This window comes from Netta rufina, assembly GCF_964035555.1.
Source record: "Netta rufina genome assembly, chromosome: 11".
Lineage (NCBI taxonomy): Eukaryota > Metazoa > Chordata > Aves > Anseriformes > Anatidae > Netta > Netta rufina.
The window spans coordinates 8,029,825-8,054,323 of NC_140134.1; the positions used below are offsets into that span (position 1 = coordinate 8,029,825).

General features: G+C 37.9%; 1 protein-coding gene across 3 annotated transcripts in view; it reads left to right on the forward strand.

Annotated features, from left to right (window-relative positions):
• TLN2 (talin 2) overlaps window positions 1–24,499 on the forward strand; it is a 174,831-nt gene that overhangs the window by 36,958 nt on the left and 113,374 nt on the right. For all 3 annotated transcript variants that reach the window (XM_084293342.1, XM_084293344.1, XM_084293343.1), the window contains exon 3: window positions 18,264–18,346. The gene's annotated coding sequence lies outside the window, so the exon portion shown is untranslated. The remainder of the gene's footprint in view (window positions 1–18,263; window positions 18,347–24,499) is intronic.

Sequence of the window (24,499 nt, forward strand, 5' to 3'; positions counted from 1 at the left end):
ATCTATTCCTTTTAATGAGAAAAATGGCTGAAGTTGTATTGAATCTTCCATATAGAAATGTGTTAGGTGAATGTTAATATGGGAATGCATGGTTAGTGTGGATTTCCATATAATTATTGCATAAAATGTTACCTGCTAATTAAGTAGTTCAATTTTGTTCAGTTGTAAGTAATGTGAAATGGGGAGGATCAAGTTATCTCTTAATGAAGCCTGAGTGGTCACAATTGAGTATTGTGGCTTTTACAGTGTTACAGAGAGAAACGGTGCTGATTTTTTAACACTTGAGCTGGTATTGTATTCCAGAAGTACAATAATTACCCGATTTCCTGGCAGCTGGATTGCGCTTGGATTTTGAACCGTATCAGTTTTCATGTAGGATTCTCCTGAATGACGCTGAGCATGTTAAGCGTTTTACTGAGGAGAGAGAGAGAGAGAGAGAGAGAGAGAGAGAGAGAGAGAGAGAGGGAGACAGAAAGCAAGGAAGTTTTGCAGACTGAACTTTGCAAGTGATGCTCGTAAGAGCATATCACTACCATTAATGTCTTTAGGTAGTTAGGTAGCAAACTTCAAGTTTTATTGGTATTTTCTATATTGCAGGTGTGCTAGATATGAGGAATAAATTCTTTACCAGGAGGTGGTGAAACACTGAACAGGCTTCCTAGAGAGGCGGCTGGTGCCCCGTGCCTGTCAGCACTCAAGAAGTGTTTGGACAATGCCCTCATGAATAAGCTTTAACTTTTGGTTAGCCCTGAGGTGTTAAGGCAGTTGGACTCAGTCTTTGAAGGTCCATCTGTACTATTCTATTCTAATGAATGTACATTGCAAACCAACATCAGCAATTGGAAATGCATGTCAGGCCTTTTTTTTTTTTTTGGTTTTCCCAGGCAGTTCTAGCAAAGTTAGAGATGTATCTAGTGAGTAATGGGCCAGCATAAGTGACCTCATCTCTGTGAGACAGCAAATAAGAATGGAATAGGATGCCTGATTCTTACAACATTTGTGTAAGTTGGTCTTGGTTTTCCATTCAGTAATGAGTGTTTCAAATACTGCTATTTGCAGTTGAGGTTGTTTATCAGGTAGGCTAGAAATGTCCTCTTCTGTTTCTATGTCTTTGCAGAAAGGCCACAAGAGTGTTCTGGCCTGAGGTGATCTGCTGTGTAATGCAGCAGTTTCTGTTGTGTGCAAATTGAATGTTAAGAGGCGTAAAACAGGTGATTTTTGATGCCTGACTTTATGATTAAATACAAAAGCTTTCTAGAGTGTGGAGGAGCTGTTTTGCTTCTCAAGATAGTAGGGAGAGTATATGTATATAGAAACTGTTTTTTTTTCCAGCACTTCTTCAAAAGCTAGCTTAAATACTGGCTCAGTGTAGTGGTAAGAGATGAGCACGAACATGAGCCTTGCTGAATTGTGCTGATGGTTGCTTAGGAGTGACTGGCTTTTCCTGACCTCAAAGACATGTTGCTTAGTCTGAAACTGGGCAAAACAAACCGTACTGGAGTCTTCGGTTAGAAGTGGTTAAACTGTGGCTTCAAACAGTACAGTTGTCAAATGACCTGCTCAGTAGAGGGCTGAATTTTAATTTTATTGTTTGTGAGTTCTGAGAGAAAAAGCTCTCTGGGTAAGTGTGTGATTTTTTGCAGCTTTGACTAGTGTCTGTGCTCTGATCACTAGAGTCAAGCTGGTAGCTGGGCTGTTACGTTGGTTGACTTTCAGATCTGGAGGTTATACATCAGTTTCATTTATCATTAACTTGGGTAGACCTGTGTGTTAACTGTTGTTCTTGTTGTCTGACATAAGCTGTGTATCTGGGACAGTGAGGTCAGTTTTCACCTATGTGCGAGCTTAATTCAGTAAAACTAAGTGCAGAATTGGACACAAGTCATGATTATCAAATTTTGTGTTTAGTGCGAATTCTGAATGTAGTGCTTCAGATTCTTGGCAGAGAGTGGCAGAAAGGTTAGGGCTAAAGTATTACATGCAGCAACTGAAGTTTCTAAATATTTTGCAATTGTTTCAGGCACATTGCAATGTAAATGCTGCTGTGTTCTTCTTCCTTGGTAAATGGATTGTTCTGCCCAAGACTTGAGTGTGAGTTTTCTATACTTGGAGAAAAGTAATACACAGGAAATGTGTGTATTCTGAAGTGAGACTCTGTGATGAAAACCAGAGAGGCTTTAGCAGAGCTCTTAAGACAACCCAGCTGAGTTATAACAGTAATTTCTCTTTTCAAAATCTGGAAGCAATAAACACTTCAGATGTGCTTTCAGAATGCAGAGGAATCAGTCCCTTGGGCAGATAGCATATGAGAAAAAACTTTGGAGTTAACTTTGGATATCAACTATATGATCTTCTGAAGATACTTAAATGTTATGGCATACAGGAGGCTGAGGATGCAATGATTTTTCTTTTTCTTCTCAAAGAAGAACCTTAGTGAACTGGTAGGGAGACTTGAACTTGAAGCAGTCCCAGTATGGGGAGCGATTGAGAGAGTTAGTGCTTGCGTGCACACATCTGGAGGATTGGTTTAGTTCAAGGATTTGACAAAGACTATTTTGCTGCAGAAGTGTGATGGTGTTCTACCTGCTCCTTATGTTATAGGGTAAATATAAAATATATGTAAAAAGAGACAAACAAAAGAGCCTTAGTCTGAGACCATGTAGCTAGAAATTGATAAGGCATCCTGAAAGAGTTATTTCATGTTTTCCTACATAGCTCAGACACTGCCTCAGCCTCAAAACACATGCTTGGAAAGCTTAGTTCTGTTAAGAGAAGACATCTCTCTTCTTTTTATTGAAGGCACATGGGGGTGGGGGAGAGTTGAGCTGGTCTTACGTTTGATTTTAATGAAGAGTATAAGCAGCATGCATTTCTTATATATGTGTTTTCAGCATTCTCTCTCCTTCTCCTATTTAAATGGTGATTCCAGACAGTGTTCTCCCATGGGACAGTGTGAGTGCTGTTCAGACTGCCTGTGAATACTGCAAAGCATCATTTTTTTTTTTTCCTAGGGGTACTTGAAGTGAAGCAATTAAAATGACAAGAAGTGCTTGAGACTGAAAGATATATGTCTGTGGGAAGACTTTATGAAATTCAAAGTGTATTCTAATCAGAATTGATTTGGCAGCTGCATAGTTAAAGTAATAGACATAAAAATGTGATGATGTCAGGACCTGAAGATGTACTGTTTTTTTTCTGAAAAGTGAACGTCCTGTCCTGTCCTGTAAGACATAGCAGACAGAAAGAGAACAGCTTTATGCTATCTGGTATAGTGTACAAAAGTCATATATATTCTTCCTGGAACTACAAATTTTTCAGTCACTGAAGAGCTCTAATAAGTAGTAGTGAAAAAGCTGCCTTTTAATTTGCTTTTGTTTTCTTATTTTGCTCTTGTTTTCAAGTGATATCAGAAGACTAGTACCTCCTGCAAGAAAGTAAATTACTAATCCATGAAATAGCCACTAGTCGTCTTAACCCATTTGGTGTGACTTCGCTTACTTGTATAAATGGGTGTTATTTAGAGAAGGAGGCACATTGCAAGTAATTTAAAAATCATAGATTGTTGGGGTTACAATACAGAATCACAGAATTTCTAGGTTGGAAGAGACCTCAAGATCATCGAGTCCAACCTCTGACCTAACACAAACAGTCCTCCACTAAACTATATCACTAAGCTCAGCATCTAAATGTCTTTTAAAGACCTCCAGGGATGGTGACTCCACCACTTCCCTGGGCAGCCCGTTCCAATGCCTAACAACCCTTTCGGTAAAGAAGTTCTTCCTAACATCCAACCTAAAACTCCCCTGGTGCAACTTTAGCCCATTCCCCCTCGTCCTGTCACCAGGCACGTGGGAGAACAGACCAACCCCCACCTTGCTATGGCCTCCTTTGAGGTACCTGTAGAGAGCGATAAGGTTGCCCCTGAGCCTCCTTTTCTCCAGGCTGAACAAGCCCAGCTCCCTCAGCTGCTCCTCGTAGGACTTGTTCTCCAGACCCCTCACCAGCTTCGTCGCCCTTCTCTGGACTCGCTCAAGCACCTCGATGTCCTTCTTGTAGCGAGGGGCCCAAAACTGAACACAGTACTCGAGGTGCGGCCTCACCAGAGCCGAGTACAGGGGGACGATCACCTCCCTAGCCCTGCTGGTCATACTGCTTCTTATACAAGCCCAGATGCCGTTGGCCTTCTTGGCCACCTGAGCACACTGCTGGCTCATATTCAGCCGACTATCCACCAATACTCCCAGGTCCTTCTCTGCCTGGCAGCTCTCCAACCACTCCTCTCCCAGCCTGTAGCTCTGCTTGGGGTTATTGCGCCCCAGGTGCAGGACCCGGCACTTGGCCTTGTTGAACTTCATGCAGTTGACCTCAGCCCATCGGTGCAGCCTATCCAGATCCTCCTGCAGAGCCTTCCTACCCCCGAGCAGATCGACACACGCACCTAACTTGGTGTCATCTGCAAACTTACTGAGGGTGCACTCAATGCCCTCGTCCAGATCATCGATGAAGATATTAAAGAGGACCGGCCCCAGCACCGAGCCCTGGGGGACGCCACTAGTGACCGGCCTCCAACTGGATTTGACTCCATTCACGGCGACTCTTTGGGCCCGGCTATCCAGCCAGTTTCTAACCCAACGAAGTGTACACCAGTCTAAGCTAAGAGCAGCCAGTTTCTTGAGGAGAATACTTTGGGAAATGGTGTCAAAAGCCTTGCTGAAGTCAAGGTAGACCACATCCACAGCCTTTCCCTCATCCACCCAGCGCGTCACTTTGTCATAGAAGGAGATCAGGTTCGTCAAGCAGGATCTGCCTTTCATAAACCGATGCTGACTGGGCCTGATCGCCTGCTTGCCCTGCAAGTGCCACGTGATGACTCTCAAGATCATCTGCTCCATGAGCTTTCCTGGCACTGAGGTCAAACTGACAGGCCTATAGTTCCCTGGGTCTGCCCTCCAGCCTTTCTTGTAGATGGGCGTCACGTTTGCTAGCCGCCAGTCAACTGGGACCTCCCCCGATAGCCAGGACTGCTGATAAATGATGGAAAGCGGCTTGGCCAGCTCCTCTGCCAGTTCTCTCAGTACCCTTGGGTGGATCCCATCCGGCCCCATCGACTTGAGCACATCTAAGTGCCGTAGCAGGTCACCAACCATTTCCTCATGGATAGTGAGGGCCACATCCTGCTCCCCATCCCCTTCCGCCAGCTCAGGGTACTGGGTATCCAGAGAACAACCGGTATTGCCGCTAAAGACTGAGGCAAAGAAGCCATTAATCACCTCCGCCTTTTCCTCATCTTTTGTAACAAGGTTTCCCCCCACATCCAGTAAAGGATGGAGATTCTCCTTAGTCCTCCATTTTGCGTTGACGTATTTGTAAAAAGATTTTTTGTTGTCTTTAACGGCAGTAGCCAGATTGAGCTCCAGATGAGCTTTGGCCTTCCTAATTTTGTCCCTGCACAGCCTCGCAACATCCTTATAGTCCTCCTCAGTGGCCCGCCCTTTTTCTGAAGATTACAAACCCTCTTTTTTCTCCTAAACTCAAGCTGCAACTCTCTGTTGAGCCAGGCCAGTCTTCTTTCATGCCGGCTCGCCCTTGGGCACATGGGGACAGACTGCTCCTGTGCCATTAAGATTTCCTTCTTGAAGAGCGCCCAGCCTTCCTGGACCCCTCTGCCCTTCAGAACCGCCTCCCAAGGGGCTCTACCAACCAGCGTCCTGAGCAGCTCAAAGTCAGCCCTCTGGAAGTCCAATGCAGCGGTTTTACTGGTCCCCTTCCTGGCCTCGCCAAGAATAGAGAACTCCACCATTTCGTGGTCACTCTGCCCAAGACAGCTTCCGACCACCACATCTCCCACCAGTCCTTTTCTGTTTGTGAAGAGAAGGTTTAGCGGGGCACCACCCCTGGTAGGCTCACTAACCAGCTGCGTCAGGAAGCTATCTTCCACGCTCTCCAAAAACCTCCTAGACTGCTTTCTCAGGGCTGTGTTGTGCTTCCAGGATATGTCAGGGAAGTTGAAGTCCCCCACGAGAACAAGCGCCAACGATTTCGCAACTTCTGTCAGCTGCCTATAGAACTCCTCATCCGTCTCCTCATCCTGGTTTGGCCCCAACCAGGGTGCTAGCCTTGTTGGTCTTCCCGCCAATCCTAACCCAAAGGGACTCAACCTTGTCATTCATAGCCTCGAGTTCCACAACATCGAAAGATTCTCTAATATGGAGAGCCACATCACCAACCCTTCTGTGCTGCCTGTCCCTTCTGAAGAGCTTATAGCCAGTCATTGCAGCACTCCAGTCATGAGAGTGGTCCCACCATGTCTCTGTGATGGCAACCAAGTGGTAGCCTGCCTGCTGCACGATGGCTGTACATATATTGTACAATACTGTACAGAAAACTTGGTTACCAAATGATTGTGCTGTGAAGATGACCTTCAAGCATACAAGAGGATGATAAGAGGACTGTCATAGGAAATCTCACAAAATATTATTACTGGCAATCTGTTTAAAGAGCACTTTTCTTCCTATGGAAAGACTTAGAACAGTTGTTGATGCCAGTGGGCTTGCTTTGATCTAGGAGACTAGTGTTTGTGGGTCAAGAAGTGCTTTGCATTTGTTCTAGTCAATGACATTCACTCTGGTCAATGTGTAATGCTAGTTGGTTTTGATCTTGATTTCTACCATCTTAAGAGCTTGACTGGAGTGGGAACTTTCCTTGGCAGAAAGTGGCCATAGGCCTCAGGTGGCTGCTTGTAATCTCATTTTGAACTCCCGAGCTGCTGATGGCTGTTAAAAGCACACGCTAGTTGCATCAGCAGTTGCTGTTTGTTAAAAAGTTTTTTGTGTTTTTTTTTTTTTGTTTGTTTGTTTGTTTTCTCCATTACTGTTTACTGAGGAAGTAACAGCCTAAAACAAATTAATTTTCAAGTGCAGAACATTTCTTTATCTCTTCATCTTACCAGAATATACTTGTGGAAATAATTTCCTGGCACTGAAAGTTTGTTTTTTGCCTCTGTATGTCATTATACAATATGCACAGAGGGGAAAAAATGTGTAACGCTATGTGTATGTGATTGCATAGCTTGTGTAGCAGTAGTCAGTGTGGAGAATTCCTGGCATTTTAGCTCTTCTAATTCTCAAGTGATGTGAAAGTAAAGATAAATAAATGATACAATAGCATGCTTCCTAACAATCCAGGGTATTTTGGTTTTTAGAAGTAGATAATTTGATCTACAAAGGCTGTTGTAGGGAGAAATTTTAAGGAGGAAAACTATTTACCATTGAATTTTGGAAAATAAACCTTTTGTTATGAGTTAAATAACTTAAATTTTAATTCTTAAGTAGCCAGAAAAATTGCAAACAAATTGTGTTAAGATGCCATACTGTGAATTAGATTGCTATGATAAAACATACATACAGAGCTATAGCTTGCATTCTTTCCGGAACAGCATTTTGGTACCTTATTGGTCTGGACAGCTTTCTGCATGTGTTGTTTTTAAGTAGACACTTCTAATTTGTGTAGTTTGAAGGCAAATTGTAGTATTACTTTTGAGATGTCTTGATAAATTAATGACTTTTCACTGGAATAAATATCTATATTTTTGAGGAGAATTTTATTTCAAGCTGTTTAGTCTGAAGATCAGACATATTATGCCAATTTTTATTTTCTGCAAAGGAATTGTGTTTTTAGAATAATTTTCTGAAGTGCAAGAATGCAATAGAGGAATGTGTCGATTTCAGAGTACTAATTGAATTTGGGCCCCTCTCGGGAGTTCCTTAGTAGGTTGGTATATCCTGGTATAACATTTCTGCAGTTCTACAAAATCCTATATTGTATTTGATTCCACATTCTTCCCTTTCAGCACTCTGAATTTGGCAGCATAGGTTTGCGTACTGGCTGCTTTTCAGAAATATATGTAGTTTTAACAGCTGAATGATAACTAGAATTATATTCATGAAATTCTCTGTTGTATTTTCTAGGCACAAAATAGTTACATACTTAGACTATTCTACTAAGAACTGAAGTTATTGAATGTTTGTTCCAGAAATATTTAAATTGTATAAATACGAGATAGTAATACTGTTACACTGCATATAATGCAAAATATAGTGACTCCTAACTCCCTCCTTTATATTATGTGTTTTCAAGGTAAGAAGTGATTCCTTTTTTTCATATATGCTTGTTATCCATGCATGTGGTCAATGCTTAACAAAAAACAAACAAAAAAAACACCCTTTAACTCAACTTAAAAAAAAAAAGAAAGATAATAAAGGGAAGTGCATTTTTAGTTGCACTTTAGTAAGTATGCATCTTAGGGTTCTGACTATCTTGCACGAAATAAAATTTCAGTGTGTGTATGGAAAGTGAATGGGGGAAATCCTTATTTCTAAAGTTAATGTTTATGAAACCTGCAAACTGAATCAGCTAAAAGGCCTTTGTAGCTTCTAATGTAAAATATAGATAGAGATCTGTTTCAACCAGGCTGATTTAAATGTAAAACTGTCTAGACTTAGACTGTAGAGACAGTGCTTTGCATTGGCATAAATTTGCAAGTTCTGCCCTTTTTGTTTTTCTGTTGGAGCTGCATCTAGTCTCCAAGAGTACTGCTACCCACTAAGCCTAATAGAAACAATAAGCCTAATACAAACAAGGGACTTAGAGCAGATACCTCATCTTAGAACTTAAGTGGCTACTCATATATTAGTTGTTCTAGTAAAATAATAGCTTGCACTTCAATGCTGAGTTTCATTTTAGAAATGCATATTATTCTTTGTTTTAACTATGCTTTTTAGTGCTTGTTGTGAAGGCAGAAGCTAGCTATGTAAATTGCCTCTGTTCTCACATAATTACCTACTAACTTCATATGCCTTCAAACACATGATTCTTCCAGACCTGCTTAGCAGCAGATGTAGGTGGATTACTAGTATAAAACCTCCGATTCAGCTAAGCCTTCTTATATCTTCAATTATTTTTTGTTTTTATATAACTAACTGGGATTTAAAATCTTTCCTTAGTGTACATATGTTATGAATTCTTATGGTCTCTAAAATGTATATATGCTAATTCTTGGTGATCAGTGCTGAATGTTTTTGCACTTAAATAACTGCTTCAAAGGCTGTACCTGTAACTTTGAAAGGCGAGCATACTTTTGAAAATGCATAGTCACCAGCGTGTTTAGGACATGTGCTGCAACAGGCGGTGTTCTGGACATCTTTCTAGGCTCACTTGGTGTGCTTGCCTTTTTACAGCATTAGTCAAAGCTTCAATATGAGTTTAATATAAGACTTGGATCTGGTGATAGTTTTCGTGTTTTTTGTTGTTTTTTTTTTTTTTGTATGGGGCTAAAATCTACTGTACACACAGTACATTAACAAGAAAATAAATATTTTGACTAAACTTTTTTGAGAAGAAACATGAAAATCGACTTGTTAATGAGTGGAGGTTTAAATATGTTTTTGTGAAGAGGAATGGGGATTGGGAGCAGGACTAGTGTTATCGTGTACTGATAGACCTTTCTTGGATGAGTATCTTGAAGGGGAAACATGAACCTCTTTTAAAGGATGCTTATTCAGGAGAAATGTTTGCAGCCTGAGTAATTCATGACCTAATAGTACAGAAAAAGTAGAAGCTCCTCTATGTTTTTTTGTTAGTGATTATTTATGACAGCTGAATTTGCGCTTCTTTAAAATGAAAACAACACAAATATATTGCCATAGAATTGCTGAGGTTCAATAGCTTCCACAGAACCAGTGAGCCTTTGTAAAGGATTGCTGAATAAACATTGCTGTAGTGTATATCAGCACAAATGGGTAAGAAATCCATTGGATTCTGATTTGAGTGCAAGTAAATATTTGGATATTCAGAGTGTATGGCATCACAAGGTGGGAACAAAATAAACCCTGTACTGAGAAGTTTCTTTAATACTAAGGGGTTTTTCGCTGCTGAGGTGTCAGTAGCCAGCAGAGAAATAGCCAGCAACTGTTCTAAGGCAAGCTGCTCTTCCATTTCCAGGACAAATAAGCTTAATGTCTTGTTCACAGTTGCTTACAGTTCATCCAGATGTAAATAAAGGATGACTTCAGTGCAGATTCCGAATCGAGAAAGGTGAGATTTTACAGTTAGTGTGAATAGTACCTTGATGTATAAACTGCCGTGTACTCATAGTTCAAAGGTACGTTATTTCACATCATGAGCTGTCATTTTCAATTACTATGTTTTGTATCCCCTTATTTGGAAAAATGTTTAGTTCCATTTTTAAAAGCCAATTTCTAGGCTCAAGTCTATAGCCAGACCTGTTGAGTTAAATGAAGAATCATTGATAATAGCTGTAGTGAACTCCTTGCAGAGACTGTGAATCTGGCATGCCTAAGTAGTTGATACTTGAGAGTCTCTGGACATTTTGGAGGGTAAATATCATTCACATCATGATGGAAGAATAGATGAGTTTGACATGTGACACGTTTTCAGTGCTTGGTTTTGCAGGAAGGTGGTAAAGCATGACTGCCTTGTACTTCAGATTACTCTGGTAAATCAGTCAAACTAGTTTTCTGTCATCAAAGGAAAGGTATTGCAATGTGATGCCAGGATGACATACTGTTCCGGGCAAATGCCTTTTAAAGAACTTAAGAAGTGTGACTGAATGTGACTATTTGCAATAGCATTTAATGTAATAACAATAATTAAGTTGAAGTAAGTTACTATTTCTTGTTTGGTAAATCTCATTTTTCCCCCTTAAGAGGAACAATTATACACGTTAAACAAGATTTTCTCTTCCTATCAGACAACAAAGTTAGAACTTGTTTTTCTAATGTACTTGGAGAGTAAGCTTGGAGTTCATTGGACAATTCTGAATAAAGTTTGAGTAGTTGCTGCTTTGTGGAGAACTTCCTACCACTCCTGAAGATCTGTGAACAGCAGGAAAGTAGTGTTTGCCTAACCAAGAGTTAGTGAAAACACAAAGAGATTTATCTCCGATATTTATTTCAGAAGGTTAGTTAAGCTTCATCATGTAAGATATATGAGATTTATATTATCTTAAAAATGCAGCAGAGTATAGTTGGCTTTCAATGGTCACAACATGCACTCTTTTGACCTGGATACAAACATGCATCCTTAAGGAGAAATTAATGGCATACTTGCCTCTTATTTTAAAAAAACGTACCCATTGTGCCTTTTCAGACCTCTTCAAAGCCTATTTTCATATGCTTTACATTTTTAAAGGAATAATGCTTAGTTCCAAGTGCATGAGAAGAATTATATTTGAGAGTCCAGTTTCAGCTGCAGGATAGTCAAATTTCCCTACATGCTGAATACATTGTTCCAGTAGGTGATTTCTGTTTATGAAATACCTGATACAGCTGTAGATTATGTGGTATCAGTAAAGAACATGTTTGTAATGGTTGCTTTGAACAGATAAGATTGAAGTTACAGATGTTAGACAAAAAAGACCCAGAAATATTTGTTAGTTTGAACAGATGCAGTGAAGTGGAAGACGTTAACTAAGACAGAATTAATTTCTGCCTTTTTTTACCAAGGGATGCCCAAGAAGTTGAGGTCACTTGTACAGTCCAATTATTGCAGCAAGAAGTGGTTCTGTATTGTTACAGTGTTAATTAACGGAAATTGGCTATCAGGGTTAAATGAGCATTCAAACTCATTGCACAGTTTAATAGTACCACTTGACTTATGAAAAACAGTGCACAAGCAGTTTATGTGCCTGAAACTCAGTCAGGTGAATCAAAACTCCTAAATTCAAGGTGGGGATGGGAGTAGATGAGTTTTTGAATTTCCCTACTAATCTGGGATTAACCAGTTTTGCCTACATTGGTAGATACAACCTCAGATTCTTGAAGATCCTGGGGTTGTCTTCTTTTAACTTCCATTGTTGGGAGTCAGTGTAAATATCTGAGCATGTCCCACTTCAGTCTTGGTTGCTTTTCTTCAGTGATGACTTAGGTATGTCAAACTTGTTCAGGAACATAAAAAGAATAAAAAATACCAAACTGTAATTTAATTCTTTGTGACAGTTTTCATACTTGTTTCAGACCAGCTCTCTAAGATAAGTCCCTAATACAAAATTATAACCTTTTCTAAATATTTGCTCTTCAGATGCTGTGTTTATGACAACTTTTAATCTCTTCTGTATGTCAAGTTTGATTTGATTCTCAGTGTTTACTGGCAGAAAATTACAGAGAAAAGCTCGTTGTTGAAAGAAGAAATGCCACCTTTCATCTTACTAACTTGTTTCTCAATCGGTAGCAGTCCATTATGTAAAAACTGTGAAGGGTGGGGCAGGGGGGATGATGTGATCTGAGGAGTCTGACTAGGGAGATGGGGCAGTCTGTACTTGCATGATAAATAGTAGTTTCTCAAATCTGAAGTGTAAATAATAGACCATTTGTTTTGGGGTGGGTGGAAGAGCAAGAATTGACACAGCATATTGGTTTGTGTTGGCACACATGAATTTCTAACTATAAAGTCTCCTGTAATGTTTTGTTTGGGGGGTGGTGGTGAAGTTAATTAAAACTGTTCTCATATTCAAAGGTACCTTTCATGTTTCTGTTCATACTATTAAAAACTGACTTATCTGCAGTAGCTACTTTGGGGTATAGGGTGCTTATTGGTCACTTTTCCCCATTTGTTGCCTGCTTTATTTCCCATGAATAGTAAACATACTGCCAAAGCATGTGGGTGTTGTGTGTCATTGAGGAAGTAATGTGATGAAACTAAACATAGGATTGCTAGATCTATACACAGTGTTCTTCTGTTTACCTTTTGTAGCTAGAACTTCTTTCTGGTTTCCAAGTAGTTCAACACTTAAAACTTGAAAAAAAAAAAACACACTAATTGAAAGGTGGCTTTAGGCATAAAGTAAAGTTCAGCCTTATAATTTAATAACTTCTTTGTATTAACCAAGAAGAATACTATAATGGTTGTGCTATGATTGCTCAACCTTTCACACTTACTCTCATTGTGGTACCCTAGAGGAACATTATATAAAATATTTAAAGCTTTATCTTAATGGCTTTTGGTAATGGCTTTTTGATAATGAACCCGGATTAAAACTGAACACAAACCACTTAGGAAATTTTTAAAAGGAGAGCTTCTTCAAATAGTACCAGCCTAAGTTTTTGTATTAGCTCTTTGTTGGACTCTAGTTGTTGTTTGTACTCTTCAATTCACTTCAACTACTGTTGTTCTCTGAGAGTGTTTCTGCAGTAGACTCTATGTACCTGTCCTGGCCTGGTGTGCACATACCTTTATTCTTTGTCTCAGAATGACCCACTGGATACCCCAGATCTTTGGCAGTTGTTGCCGTATTACTTCCAGGTACTAGGAACAGGTAGCGTATCACTTATGGGAAATCATTTGCCCAACTATGGTGGTAATGTACAGAGATGTGAGTTGTTACAAGAATATTTAACGTCATAAATACCAAATTGCTTTGATTGTGGGAAAAATCATGTATGAATCCACAGCACCAAAATGTTGGTGGTACATTGTAATGTCAGTTTGATTAGTTAAGTTGTATGACAGCTCAGTTTTACTAAGATGTGTGGCTGTTTCCAGTACATGTTCAGATCTTTAACAGAACAGATAAATTGAAAGTTACTACAGCTTTCAAGTGTCACATGACAGGAAATCCTCCCAGTTCTATTAAGACACTGCCCTAGTCTCAAAACTGAAATGCCAGCTACTTGGTATTTTCTCACGGTAGCAAACTAACTTAGGTTTGTAATCATTTTTCTTTTCTTTGTTTTATAATCTTATTATAAGTAGACATGATGTGTGAATGCTACATTTACCAGCAGAAGTTAACTTAACTGCTGGTATGTGAAAAAGAATGAGAAATAGAGGCCTAGAAGCCTGGTCATAGCTTTCATTACAAGTCAAACTTTTGAGTGATTCTTCTTTTGTGTTCATTTGTGTGTGTGTGTGAGTTTGTTTTTTTTTTTTTTTTTTTTAATATAGAAATGGGTGGAGATCCTTGTCAGTGAAAGTGGAAAAGATACCAAGCATTAAATCACAAAGGAATTTTGTTATAAAACAGAATTGAATTTTACAGATAACAGTCTGCTACGTTAATATGTCCTACTTAAATCGTGTTTGCTTTAGAGTGTGCTAGTACAATCTCTTCTGTGTTGTAGCTGAATGAGAATATAGGAACTGATATATACTGGTCAGTAGGTCGTCTTTGCCTAGTGAGGACAGTTTCTGTTTTGCTGTCCAGGCTATCTTTTTGTTGTACAGTGCTGACTAAAAGCAATAGCTCTGTTGTTCCCTTGTAAACTCTGCAACGTTATTGAAAACTCATTGAACTGTGCATGTCCTACCTCAGCATGTTGTAGACCCTCCGCAGGAGTGCATGTAGTGGTGTGAGCATGTTTTCAGAATGTTGTTTTACAGAATGCAATTGTTTGTTGTGGTTAAGGATTAGAACCAAGTTTTGAAAAAAAAAAAAAAAAAAAAAAAAAGAGGAAACACTTGAGGATAGGAGCTATATACACATGGGTATTTTTAGAGTTTGGAGCTCAAATCAATATGCTGGATGCCGAGGAATCCAGTTATTGAGAGCAGTTTTGAAGGAAGGTGAAGGAACTACAAGCTTAAGATGGTCATTATGTGCTGTTCTTGTTTACATGGAGCAAAATTTTGAGGCATTAACCCTCCAATCAGAGGACTAAACTTCTCAATGTTGTGAGAGGGGTGGGGGGAAGGAACTATTTCCCCACTTATCGCTCAAAAATATTAAGCTATTATCAGATTCATGTAGCAGGACTGGTACAGTAATATGGTGATGAATGCCAACAGGACTAAAACACTGGAATCCGTGCTTTGTCTAGTAAACCATGTATTTTGATTTCCTTTTCGTGTCTGCAGCAGTGCTTGGCTATCAGTAACAAAACCAAAAAGCACGCATCATAGCAAAACCCATATAAACCCAAAGGAAAAACCCATATAAACCCAAAGGAAATATATGGGCAGAAATAACAGCATGCCAGGATACTGGAATTTATCCTTACAATCTCAGTGAGCCTCTAATGCAAATACTACTGAAGTAAATTACAGTAATGTGATGAATTTTGAGAATACAGACTACCTGGGAAGTATCTATGAAGGGCAAAATTGTAGTTTACCTCTAATTCACAGTGTAGGATTCTGCAGCGAACTTGAGAAAGCGTGCTAGTTCAGTGTTTTTCTTTTTCACTCAACCTTCTTTTTCTGTAAATAACATCACTAGCATTTGAACTAAAATCCCTTCACAGATATGTAGCTGCAGCTAAGTGGGACTGGAATAGGAACTGAAGGGCAGGGGTATACAATGGAAAATACTACTTACGGTTTAAAAAAAAAAAAAAAAAGTAAAATATTTGAAATGTTCAGCCCTGCTGCTTCTTGTGGAAACTCGCGGAGTGAGGTGCTTTATGCACTCATTGTCCTCACCCCACGGTAGGTTGAGTGCTACTAAGTACGCTCACACAGTGAGTAAATCCAGGGTTCAGGGCAGCTAATTTGCTGACAGGACTTTTGGGCAGTACAGTTTCATCTCTGGCTACATTCCAAGAAGTGAGGACAATAGAATAAATAAACAGCGATTAATCATTTTTAGGCTCTGTTTAGCTCTGATTGTCACTGGGTAAGTTTAATGAAAAGGAAAAGTGTATGGCTACTTCAGCAATAACTAAACCACTTGAAAAATTAATGTTCTTTCCACAGTCGTACTTGTTCAAGCTAACCTAAAAATGGAACATTTTCTTAAGACTCCAGATGATACATTCATTTTTCATATATTAAATATGCAGATGACTGAATGTAGTGTTTTAAAAGTAGTTTTAATTATGAAACGTGATATTCTACTCATTAGGTTGCTCTGGCCATATGTGCAAAAGCATTGTTTTGTTCCTTCTGTTGATATAAAACATCAGAGGGTGGTTTATTCACCTCAGTCTTATGTAGTTAGGTTTTGGGTTAACACCTGCATGAGTAGATAGACCCTGCTGATACACTAGAGAAAAATCTATTTTGAGTTCTGTCAGAGCAGGAAAACTTTAACATCATGTTTGGTTTCTGGCTTGAAAACAAGAGTTCATTTTTCCTTTGCAATAGAACTAAATTCTGTTACAGGATTGCATCTGAAAAGGGCAGATTTCAAAGCAGTTTCCCAATTATCGCAACAATGGTGAATGAATCAGCTTGTATTAAATTTGAAAATTTGTTTGGAGGACTTTGTCAGGCATAACTAGAAAGTAGCAATATTGAGATGGTTATCTCATTTCTCTGCTACATCAGGTAGAGTACTGTCATGTGATGTTCTTTAGACGTTGATTTTTGATGCAAGCCTGGTAAGTATTAGCCTTACTTGATGAAGGCTCTGAGTAGGGCAGATGATTCCAGTCTAGTGTTTGATGCTCTCACAACTTCACATTTGAAAGGGATTATGATGCCTTTGTCAACTAATGATGAAGAAAAGTATAAATGTTGAAAGTAATGGAAATACTTTACAGTTGTATTTAAAATGTATTTTAGAAATTTGAAGTATGTGCAAATATGGAAAAGTAAATAGTGGTTTCCGGAAAATATGGTGGCTAGCAAGTTGATTGTCTGTACAGAAAAGGACTCGGATATGTTACAGTAATACAAATATTTGCATTCTAGAGAAATTCTTTGTACGCTGGTATAACCACATTAAGGGATTAGATATGCATGCATTAGATATGCAGACATTCCGTGCACTGAACTTGCTTTTATCCTAACCTTAAATCTTAGCAGGAAATCCATGTAGTGTAGACTGCTGGAGTGCATTATAATTAAGCTTAATTGTAGATTCTTGCACGTTACTGGAGACTTGGTCTGCATTGAGAAATGGAATGTGTGGATTAGATGTCTGATTTGATAAGTCGTAAACTATTGTAATGCCACTTTCAGTGCAGATGATTGATTCGATGCTGAAATAGTTAATATAGGCTTCATTTACTCTGACATGCAATATATCTGTTGACCTTCAGTTAGAAGCTGTGTTGGCATAGTTGGCAGGTTGCTTAAAAGTCACTTTAAACAACAACAAAAAAAAAGTTTCACTTTTCTAACCAGCCTAGGCAAGAGAAATATGATTAACTAATTCTTATAGCAATGTATTTGCCAGCTTTATATTGGTTAAAAATTATAGGGATTCTTTTGTTGCTGGGGGCAATTGAGGCATTTTGTATCATGTAAGTGTATACACATGTAACTTTGTTCTCTAACTTCTTGGTCTTTCTAAATTGGTAAGTAAATTATCTTCAAATTTGAATATCAGTTGTGGATCAGAACTTTCTCTTTAATTGTAGTAAGAGAGTACGCCAAGAGATCAAAAAGTGAGGATGAACAGCTGTGACTATAGTCTGCACACATGGGACATACACAGGCCATTCATAGCAGCAAACTTTAGGCCATATTCTGTTTGTCCAGATCTATTTCTATGCCTCGAAGAGTGAGCAGTCAATCCTGTAATCACTGACATACTTGGAAGATGTTGTTCATCGCATAGCACTGCAGGGAAAAAATGATAAATTGAAATTTATTTTGATGTTCCAACTGATTTGGTCATCTGCATGAGATGAGTATTAAGTTTGCATACTAAATTGGCTTTTGCTTGAAGTAAAAACAAAGAACAGACCTGCAAACCCCTCAAAGCAGAAGGAATGTGATGTCTAAAACCTACTCAGTAACAAAGCTCATCTCCTCAAAACAACTAAAACTGTGAAATATTTTTTTCTTCTTTTCTAAAAAAACAAACAGCACCTTTAATTTACTTTCATTTTTTCTGCAGTAATACTCTGCAGTGAATGGAGGTCACTGTGCAGGGAAATAGCCCAGAGAGTCTTTTGCTGGGCTGTTTTCTACACTAAGGTAGTTGACAAAGATACCTTAAACCACAGAAAAGCAGTGTTATTGCAAAATAGTAGTCTGTCGTAGATCGCTGTAGCTGTTTTATTTACGTTTACAAGCTTTTTGTCCAGTCACTAGACAATTTCAAGGTATTTAACTCTATAAACTCAGAGTTAATTTATTATGAACTTTTAAGTGTGAATTATTTGGAAGCCTGGATTGAATTTGATTGTCTTAAGATTGTATTTTATTTTTTTCTGCAATGCTAATTCCAACTCTCAAAGAGAAAAGGAAATTCATAACTTCCTGAGTTGCTTCCTTTTCAGTGTGTTGGCAGTAAGTACTTCAAAATTAGAAATGAATGGACTGGGGATAAGAAAGTAACTTGTTTGTTTCCTGTGTTACAGACCTGGCTACTGGAAACATTCTGCATGGTCAAGCAATACTCTCTGACAGGCTTATTTTCTATGAAATGAAGTTTAATCTTGAGGTAAGGTTCTGTTTACTTTTACCTTTCTTTATGCAATATGATGTAGAATGAGAAATTACAGAAATTTAAAACCTTTATCTGCTGCCTGTACTTATTAGTATAGTGTTGTTTTTTTTTTTAAATAATCCATATGAATACATACATCTTTTGCTGTGTTTGTGAAAAGAGAAATCAAGGTGAAAATTTAAATGCAATGCATGAATATCGAAGCTCCAAGTAAACACTGCGATTAACAGCCAGGAGACTAACTTGACCATTACAGCTATTGACTATTTTTAAACAGTTTCCAGGGAGGAAACCTAGATACTGGAGGATAATATCATAAAATAAATGAGTTCTCTAAGCCTTAGGAAAAAAGGGCTGTGCCTTTTACTGGTATGAGAACAAATAGTTGAAAAGACAACTTTGTTCCATCTTAATACATGTAAGAAAAGTGGCAGAGAGAACAAAGGAAAATCAATACTAGACTAAACAGATATATTACAGAATCACAGAATATTATTTCTATACAATAATGTTTTGATAAGTGAATGTCATTTAGAAAGTGTTAAGACTGGCTTTGGACAAAATGTTGATAAATCCTGGTCTAGATTCTTAATTTGTCAGAATTATTTTGACCTTGTACACATTACTGTTATAAGTGTGTCTCTGGCTCTGACTTCTCATCTGGAAATGATGCTTGTAATACTAAAAGGTTGTTAATGGAATTTTGTCCTGTTACTGTCCAAAATCTTTGAAAAATACCTTTAGTGAGCTTGGAAACAGCCTATAATTAAAACAGCATGTCTAAGGACAAGATTAAACGATGTAAAATTGTTGAAGAGTAAATAGTTACTTACTGGATCATAGTTGCAAGTCTTAAGGCTCGATGGTTAGCAACTCTTTAATTCTTATTGTTTTATAGGTAGAGCTAAGTATAGGGAATTCCTATAATCAAGCCTAACAGAACCTTGTAACTAGTGTAATTCTATGAATTAATACTGTATTAGGTCCTCCTTTGCAATGCCACCATTTTCCTCACTTTAGTGATACTTGTATGAAATCACTGTTATCAAGTGTGATATCAAATAGTATAGCTAAAGATGTTAATTAGGTTTTGATTTAAGAAATTCACTCTTAAAAAGTATCATACATCTTTTATCAGTCAAGCTAATTGTGTCTGGCTGTGCAAGTGATTGAACTGGATTGGTAACTCCTTACATATCAGACATAACAGATGCTATTGGGAATACTCCCTGATGCCTAGCTGTGAAAGCAGATGTCCCCAAGGAAATGTTTTCAGTTCATTCATGTTGACCTGTTTCATGAATGTATTGCTTAGTCTGCAATCATTTCCCTTTTCTCTGTCAACAATATCAGCTTCTGGCTGTTCCAAATGTGAGCAAAAATGTAAACAAATTGTGGGAGAACAAACTGCTTAAATTCACTGACCTCTTCACATGGGATCTTGGTTCACCGATGGCAGTAAGAGCTGCTTTAGTATCTGAAGTTAACTAAAGATCTTTCTGAAAAAGCTTCATACTGAACTAGTCATGGAAAACATAAATCTGAATCTAAAGCTTGTCTAGGCTGTGTCTCCTTCAGTATATGGAGATTAATGGGGAGTGTATGTGGAGACTGGAAATTGAACTGAAGTGATTGTGAGCTAAAATAATACCCAGTAATAGGAGAAAGTAACTACTAGTGGAATCACTGCCAGAGGAGTATGAATAGTAAGGAGTGCTTCAAGTTCTTCTTGGCATGCATATGCTGGATGGAAGGAAAACAGAAGCTGATCTCTTAAACTTTTCTTGATTACGTTTAATATTGTGGTTGTTTTGCAGAAATCTAACTCGATATAATACTTTTTGAGCGTTAATGGGCATGTGGTTCCTTGGAATTTACTAATACAAAAGTGTCCAAGGAAGCTGATATTTCCTGTCTGCCATGATTCAGAGTTTTTTCTGTATCAGACAGTTCAAGATACTAAGACGAGAAGTTTGATGTTAGAGAAAATTTGCCATTATATGGCTTTGAGAGAGTGATTTGCTTATCAATAGCTTATGAATTTAAAAAAGCTATGTATTCTATTGCACTTGAGGAAATTGGCTAGCAGTTCTCCACAAAGAAAATCTTGACCTTTCTTAATTTCATTAAAAGCTTTATCAGTTTGTAAAACAGCAGAGCCAGACTTGTTTGTATCAGATGGTTAACAAGGTAAATAGTATTTGCTGTGGTGATAGTTGAGTAGTGTTTTTTAAAAGCAATACCGTACCTTGATGCATGCAACAATTGTGAACTTAATTCAAATATAAATAGTTGGTCAGCATGTAACTTTGGTTGCAGCCATTAGTCTCACAGGGCAAGCAGATCAGAAATAGGTCTTGTGCTGCAGGAATTCTTGAGTGTTGCTCCCTCCATTCTGAGTTTTCTTTGTGGATTTTTTGTTGTGTGTATAAATTAGTCACCCCTCTTTTTTATTTTATTGTGCAATAACCGTAGTCTTTGTAAACAGTGTTATTGTTAACAGTGAACTGGTTTTAAGTCCCAGTTTTCAATCATTGGATTGGTAAAGGGATTTTCAAATACTAGATGTGTGTTGAATGTTCCAAGTTTTTAATCTGCTTTTCTTCTGTTCTCTTGACAAAATTCTCAAAGAAAGTTCTGTGGACTTTCAGAGAGCAAGCACCAGCTGATAGGCACAATTTTAGTGCTGGTTACACATGGCCAAAAGATGTAAATGTTCAAAAGGCTTTTGAGTGATTGCTTGATAATTTGCTATCAAGTCATTTTGTTGTGTTTTTTTTTTTTTTTTTTGTTTTCTATTAAGATTGGGGTCGGAGAAGAAGGTATTTTCAGACTGTATATTTGGAATCATTGGTGAAAGTGAAATTTGTGAAATATTGTTGTCCTACTTCCTGCAGCCTGCCTTGGCAGGCTCTTTTTTAATGGACAATTTTTGCAGGTAGGAACCCTACAGGGAAATAAGTCAGAGCGTGTCCCCAATTTGGAGCTTAGCTGCTTGATTTGCAGGTTTAGTTCAAATATTCTGACTATCCCCGTTTTATGTATTCCTTTGCTTCCCAATTAAAAAAAAAATAAAGGAAGATGTTTTTGATCTCAGAAAAGCAGGTCCACTTGGTAAGTGTCTCTGAGGTGGCCAAACTGGTAGTTGTTGAAGGTTGAGACCAGCTGAAACAAGTGGAAGTCCAAGCTAGAATCATACATGCTTTCGTAGGAAATAATACTTGTAGTTGTAAATTGGATCTCAGGTTCATTTCCCATTTGTTGCTGGATATAATCGATAGAAGTGGTAACAATAACAGATTATTTTTCCCACTTGGACTTGGAAAATAACCTCATACCTTTTTTTTTTTTATGCAGTAACATTTTTATTGCCCTCTGATATTTTTGTGTACATTGCAAAGGGTGGTGGCTTAAGTCTTCTTGGAGGTTGAATCTAGTATATAAAATATAGTGAATTTCCTTGCTCAACTGCTTTCTCCTTGAATGCTTTTGTCCATGAGCTGAGGTGAGGGAAGTCCTGGTAGGGTACTTCATTGTGGATTAAGAAACAGTTTTCTGGAGGGATGGTTTCTGTAGAGAATGTACTTGGTAATCCTCTTCTGGATATTGAACTTAAAATGACAGTGGTAGCATGAGTTCAACACATCTTTTCTTATGAATTCATACTTCTGTCACAAATACTAGCCTAATATTTTTTCAGTTGTATGCACAAGTGTGTGTTCCATATACATGTGCTCATATGTACTTAGGTATGCAGGTGCAGAGTATGTGTTCTTCCATACTTAGGGCATATGTAATATTTTTCTAATATGTGTGAGTAACTCATTTTAAGATGTGAGCAGATGGTTATGAGCCATAAGATTAATCCAGCATTTTAGGTGCATTTTGAAATAGGCTCTGTCAAGAAAAATAATAAAATATGTGAATTGGGGCTCAACCAACTGAAGAATCTGCTGATTTGACTATGAGCTTTTAAGTAAGAGCATCACCAGCATCTCTTAATGAACATATTTGCTCATAAAGGTTTGCACAGGTTTGACCTGAGATTAGCACACAGTTGGTAATGTACTAGACTAATTATCTTCTAATTGACTTGCAATGTGTGTGCATCCTCTTAAGCCCTATAAAAATCCAGCAGCATTTTATGATCTTACCTTTTTTTATCTCTATAGTAGTAGCTGCTTTGCGCTTTTATCCTGGTATCTTCAGAGACTGAGGCTTTTCTCAAGCTTTAAATCAGTTTCAGGAATTGTTGTGGGGATTACACCATTCTATAATGTCCTCCCCTCCGTATCCAGTAGTTGTGAGCTTTTACTGTGGGGGAATGGAAATAGTCTTAAAGCTGAAAATAAATGAATATAATGGTGTTTGCTTGAACCAGTTGCTGATGAATGTTGCTTTTTCATGTCTCAGTTTCTCTGCTCTCATATTTTGTGGCTGTTTTGTTATGATGCTAGTCCATTAGACAGAGAGAGAACTGGCTTTGAGGGATTATTTTTCCTCATTATTTTCATGTTACTTCCCTCATAGAGTGAAGTAGTCATATCTTGATCAGTCTTAACAGCTTTCATCTTCAGCTTGTATCCATTATCTTTTCATGTGTAACAATTCTGTGAATGTATTTGAATCCTTCCAAATGAGTTAGAGCTGAAATGTGAGAGGGCTGTGATGAAGGCTTGCTAGAGTAACACATGGCTGAGTAGAGCTCCCGACTCTACCAGTGTGAACCCAGCTGGCATACAGAAATTCTGAACACCTCAGGAATGTTGACTTGATAGGTGCAAGGACACTATCCTTGCTTAGCTTTCTTGCTAAGCAAGGATGGTGTTAGCAACTGAGCCTTCTGCTTGCTCTCTATTACTTCGTCTCTTTCATTTACTATTACTCTTTCTGGTACTCTACATTTCTTACCTGGAGTTCATCTTGCTAGTCATTTGTTGTTGTTCTCATGTTGAAAAAGTAGTGTTGTTTTTTTTTTTTTTTAAATCTATATTGTTTATTAATAAAAACACAGGAGTCTGTTGGGTCTACCAGAAACCTCGATGTTAAAAATAAATAAATAAATAAATAAATAAATATTACAAGGAACATTAAACTTCTATGATGGCATGAAATGGTTAAATATCAAGACACTGATTTTCCTTCCTTTCTCCTTCCTCCCTATTCAATCTATCATTTATTTGGATATAATGGAAGTATCACAGTTCTGTGGGACTACCTTTGTAGTGAGGGATTTATGTTGGATTATTATTGTTGTCCTCACCATTTTATTTATTTATTTATTCATCTATTTAATAATCTTTTTTTTTTCTGTAAACATAATCTCCATGACGTGAACATTGATAAAGAAGGATAATTTATACAGAAATGATGATAATCTCATAATGATTCCAAATTGTGATTGGTCATGAGAAAAAATTGTTGGGGTATTATTACAGTATTACAGGATCAAGAACAGAGTATTTAAGAGGTAGAAACATAAGTGAATTAAGAAAGTAGATTCAAGCAGTGATAGGCTAAGCATTGAATTTTTCACTAAATATTGTAAGGCCAAAAAAAAGAGTATTCTGAAGACGCACTTGGTCATATTAGCAGTGTAATGCCAATACACTGTCTAAAGAAAAGGATTCCTTTTTTTCCATTTGAATGGGCAGAATATATTGTGGTGTAAAATACATAACATATTCTACACTGTGTCTATATGCCACTTGAAAAAGAATAAGGAAATGCTGAGTAATACTTAGACCACAGTAGATGAACCCAGTAGGTCATATCCTAGCTGTGTCACTTAATGACTAAATTAACAGCTCTGTCAAGTGGTTTATCACATCCTACATTGGGGTCGTTGCCAAGAAGTGGCAGACATAGCCGGAACTTTGGGTGGCTGCTTTGAATTAATGAAGCAATGCTTTAAAGCAAGTATGCTCTTAAAGGTTGTAAACCCGGGCATAAAAGCATATTTAAAAATAAAAAAAAAGTCCTTCAAAACATGATAGCATTTCATTGGTTGAAAACAGAGTGAATATACAGAAGTCTGCAAGACTGGATTAAACAGCCCAGTTGGTAGTTTGACCTATTATCATTGCCAGTGTGACTTAGAATCTGGAAGTAATGCTTAAAATAATCTGCTGTTTTGGAAAAATCAGT